Source organism: Theobroma umbraticum, unplaced genomic scaffold (genome assembly GCF_002168275.2).
Source record: "Theobroma umbraticum cultivar Fairchild unplaced genomic scaffold, ASM216827v3 scaffold_12.0, whole genome shotgun sequence".
In the NCBI taxonomy this organism is placed as follows: domain Eukaryota; kingdom Viridiplantae; phylum Streptophyta; class Magnoliopsida; order Malvales; family Malvaceae; genus Theobroma; species Theobroma umbraticum.
Genome location: NW_018397272.1, coordinates 389,035 through 394,479, shown reverse-complemented (window position 1 = coordinate 394,479; position 5,445 = coordinate 389,035).

The following is a 5,445-nucleotide window of genomic DNA, read 5'->3' as shown; positions in this document are numbered from 1 at the left end:
AAAGAAATCTTCAATGCTCAAGAAGTGAACCGTGGAATTTTAAAGGAGATGTAGAACTTGGTTTCAAGATGCAAGAGAAATAAGGTAAAGATTGTGGCTTTAGCTTGAATGATCTTTGAAAATGGGTTGGCAACTATAAGAAATGTTTTGTGGCAGTAAAGATTGGCTGGATTGGAGAAGATTTAGTGACATGCAAGCTATAAAAAATGTGGATGCATGATGAATTCAAAGTGAAAGAGAAGTGGTAAGCATAATACTATGTTTTAAAGCCTACGGTTGGTAAAATTTTTGAAGAAATAATTTGTGAATCATGTTGGCAGCCTGATGATTAAAGTTTTGGAGGAACATTAGGGTGCACGTGTGGAACAAGCAACCTTAAAGATAAAAATGAATAATGTTTTAAGTATAGTTGAGAGATCTTTTGAAATGGCTATTTTTATGTGGTTGGAATTTTTGAAAGGAAGATTGTGAGGAATAATGGTTATTGAAAGACTCTAAAATGCATGAGCTAGTTGGAAATGTTGAGTTTGCTTGGTATGTTATTTGAAAGAAATAAGGAGGAATAGTGTGGCTAATATTATGAAAATATAAGATGTATTTGGTTGAAAGCTGCTTGGAAAGGTTGAAATGGGCACTTAATGATATAAATAAGTTGTCAGCACTTATAATGTAAAGAATTACCTAGGTAAAAGATATGAATTCCTTTAGTAAAAAGAAATATATGTCAAAATGTATATGAATATGAAAAGGTTAAGTGAGAAAGAATGGTAATTATAGCATGATGTAAGTTATTAAAATGATGATTAATGTTTGAATGAGAAAGAAAAATGGGAATGATAAACACTAAGAATGTTAAGCTTGGTTTATTACTAGGAACTGTATAAGTGGAAAAGGAATACCGTGGTGATTAACTAAAGGAGGAAATGTAACTGGATAAGTGGCAAAGTAGTATCCCGCCATAGTAAAGTGGGTAGAGGGTGTCTATTCAAAAGATTCAATATTATACGTAAAGTAATCTATCAATGATTTATTCAATGCTATTGTGGAAAGCATGAGTTGCTAGAAAATAATAAGCGATTTGATAAGTGATTTGTGATTTGTATTCTTGGTTTGGAGCAATTTAGAAATTGTTATTGTAGAAAGCATGAGCTAGTAGAAATGCTAGGCAAATTGTGGATGCCATGACATTTGAAATTGTTTTGGATATATGCATAGATAAACTACATATGTAAAGTGTCTTAGAAACTGGGAAACAAGCCCTTTCGCAACGTTTTGCATCTAATCTATGCCTTGTAACTTTGTGTGATATACATAGTTAAATGCATTTGTTAAGTGGTTTAAATGCAATTTTTTTGAGAACCAGTTTTAGTCCGATCTTTGTACTAGTGTTTACACCATGCCTTTTGATGTGAAAAGTAATTTAAAAGGTTATCGAACCTTGTTGTCAAATGATTTAATACAAAAGTCTCGAAAAACTTAGATTTGGTTTTGAAAACGGTTTTGACAAATCGAGAGCGTCGAGAGTAAGTCGAATGTCACATCAGGATAGTGTGACCCTTATGCACAAGTGAGCTCTAGCTAGAGAACCTTTGGGCTGCCAATGGGCTGTTAAACGTGGCTTGGGCCATGGTCTGTGATATATACGTGGTAAAGCCACAGGTTGATATATATGGCTAGGTCACAAGTTGATATACATGGTTACGACCACCTGATTTCTCTGATGCCAGCCAACATTGTTGAAACAACCATGGTTGTGGAAATTCGGTGGAGGAAGACCTCCCGAATTGTTATTATGTGGAAGTAGGTCCACAAGTGATTACTATGTTTACCTACTTTAGAGGCTTGAGAATTTCAGACGTGTACTTTTTTGCATGGTGGAGAGTTAATGTTTTTCGTAGGTCCCTTTTTTTCTTGCAAGCTTTCAACATTTTATAAGTTGATCTTGAGTTGATATACGTGAATGTAAATGATTATTTTTGACATGCCACTCATGTCGGGAGTGTGCGTACTTTTATACGGTTATTTCTAATTTTGATGTAAAAAGAAGATTTTGCTGATTAAAATTTATTTTGCTGCACTTGTTTTCGGCATTGTTTTGCTAAGGAAAGTATTGCATTATAATTTTACAGCATCATTTTTACAAGGCACAAATACCCTACTAGTGATTTGGTGTTATAAGATTATCATTTTATATTTTGATTTTACTATTCACATTATCTACTTTAAGCTTGTTTCCCATCTATGCCCTGCTCATAGAGCCAATGATCATTGAGTTTGTGAGACTCATCCTCTTATTTCTTTTTTGCAAATAGTGATCAGCTTAGCATGCATTCATTGGCATTTATATTCCATCATAGTTAGGTAAAGACATCTTATAGCACTTTATTTTGAGTCGCTCCACTGCTAAAGGTCAAGTCGTTCATAACATGATGTATTTGTAAATGGTGACAATGTAAATGTGCATTTATATACTATGGACTTTAGTGTATTCTTAAAATTATGATGAATAAGGGAAGGATAAGATGGCTTATTACGATTTATATTAAATTCTTATTACAAAAAGCTTATGGTTCAAAGTAACTTTATAGGTTAATGGTGTGAATATGAAGTAATAACTAAAGCTTCAATTAAGGCTTGTTTGGGACTTAGCGGGTTCTCTTGCAAGACTTGGACTCTAGTGACGATCGAGATGCAGTCGTTACTTTATCTCTATTTTCTTTAGGTTGTAAAATTCTTTTCTCACCTAACTCCCCTTAAATGTAACTCGAGATTTCTTGATTATAAAATGTAATTAGTTACATCAAAATGCAAAACTAGGGTTAGATAGAAAATTTTTTGTAACTTGAAGATGGAGATTCAAAGGTGCCATGGAGACTCAAGGAAATTACAAGTAAAGCTTGAAGACGATGTTTGTGTAAATCTCCTAGGAATTTGACCAACTAATTTCCTTAATGGTTTGAGGAAATTAGAATTAGTAAAGTCCATAATCATCTTAGTAGGTGGCATGAGATAGATTTATTTTTCAGTGTACATATATGATGCATGAGAAATGCAATAAATGCTATGCATGTGAACAATGCCGAATCAATGAGACCTTAATTAATGAATTAATAAATAAAATCCTCATTAAAATATTGAGTTAAAAGATTGCCTTCCACCATATAACAAGATAACCAGGTTACTTTTTTAATTGGAGGTTTATTGAGTTACTCAAGGCTAAACTTTTACATGAGTGCGTTTGAGTTATTGGTGGGTTTTACTCAACGAGTACTATGTTGTTCGGATGTGTCACACATGACCACATAGTTTTAGAGGCATAGTCAGAGAAAATGTATATGATATATTTAGATAAAGAGTTGTCACATAACTGATCTAAAAGTTGTATAAGATACAAGTGGTAAGCTAAGTTATCTACCTAATTAGTTTCATTATGGCTTGTTGAGTCACTCAAAGTCATGGTGGAAAGAAAAAGGTCTTAGCTCAATAAGAAGTTTAAAGGTTAAATTTCTCAAAATAGTAAAGAAGGGCTATTATTTTGATAAACTATTGAGAATAATCATATAAGATTCTTAAACCTTGTCTTTATGATTATATAATTTGTGTTGATGACTAATAACCATATATGTTGATTTATATAGGATATAAATCAATCATGGTGAATAGTTTGCCAGTTGATGCAAATAAGTTGACAAGCCCAAATTTCATTGACTAGATTCATAATATCAAGATTGTCTTGAAACAAGAGAAAAAGGCTTATGTCTTAAATGGTCTTATTCCGGAGGAACCTAGCGATGATGCTACAAATGAGGAAAAGAAAGCTTATAGAGTTTAGATGGATGATCTCGATCAAGCCACATGTGTGATGTTGGTTAGTATGGCTCCAGATCTTCAAAAGCAACATAAAGCTATGAATGCCTTGGATATTATCCTTAACCTTAAAGAAATGTTCGATAAGGAAAGTTGGATAGAGTGATTCGACACTTCAAAGGAATTGTTCTAATGTAAGATGTCTGAAGGAAGTCTAGCAAGGCCTCATGTGCTTAAGATAATAGGATATATCACTCGAGTTGAGCAATTGGTTGGGTTATGGATCATGATTTGGGCATAGACCTTGTACTCTTCGCTACCAGAGAGCTATTCACAATTTATGTTGACCTTCAACATGAACAAAAGTGAGGTAACCCTTTCGAGCTTATTACAGATGCTCACACTGGCTAAGAACACCATTATGAGGAAGAAGCCTCTAGTTCATTTTGTCTCTTCAAGGAAAAATAAAAATAAGAAAGGAAAATTTTCTAAGAAAGATAAGGCTGAAATGGTAACAACTTCAAAAGGTATGAAGCCCATTAGAGGAGTGAAGAAGGACAAGCATAATGACAAATGCCATTTTTGTGGCAAACTATGGCATTAAAGGTGTAATTGCAAGGATTATCTTGAATCCATCAGAGGGAAGAAACAATAGGAAACTTCCATATCAAGTATGAATCATATGATGATTTATTTTTCACTACTTTGTATATGATACCTTACTTTTTTTAATAGCTTTAATATGTATGACATATTGAAGGAACTAATGACAAGGAGTAGTGAAGAATACGATCATGAAAGGGACAACCTTAATAGATGGTGATCAAGCTTGTTGATCTAGATTAGATTGTGGAACAATAAATAATTTTAAAACATTGAATGTTTTAATGGCATGATTGCCAAGATGAGATATTTTGGTTTTGGGCCTATGGCTGAATATTTTATTTTATGTTTAGGAAACATAGATTTATGTTTTGCTAGCATGAGATGCTTAGCACATATATATTTATATATTTACATTACATCTCATTTTATCTTGGAATTGTTCTCAATTATTTATCCTTAAGTATAACCTTGCGTATTTGATAATCAATACTAAGCCATAATGATAAGATCATTGTGAGATTATTTTCTTTTGATTATGAATCAAAAAGGAAATTAATGAGTTGACTTAGATAAAATTGAGTCATACCTCAATGAATTCATTATAGGATTATGAACATATTTAGTCAATGAGCATTCTTAATGAAATCTTAGATCTGAATTAAGATTGCTTAGAACTAACTAATAATTGCTTATCATATTGAATTCATAAGAGATGAATCACAAAGCATTCCAAACCCAGTTAATCGCATGAACTAACTTTCGAGAGGATTTCATCCCATGACCAATGATAAATGACTAATGACATGAAAGTATACATAAAAGCTATGGATATAACATGTAACATCCCGTATTCTTGAATAGAAGTCAATAAGACCCAATCGACAAGACGAAGGATCAATTGATGAAAACTTAAGTGCCAAAGGACGGTAATGGCAGAAAGGAATATTTTGAAATAAAATAATAGTTTATTAATAAAAAATTAAAATATTAATATTTTAATTATTGTTGAGATTAGTCATGGAGGAGGATTAT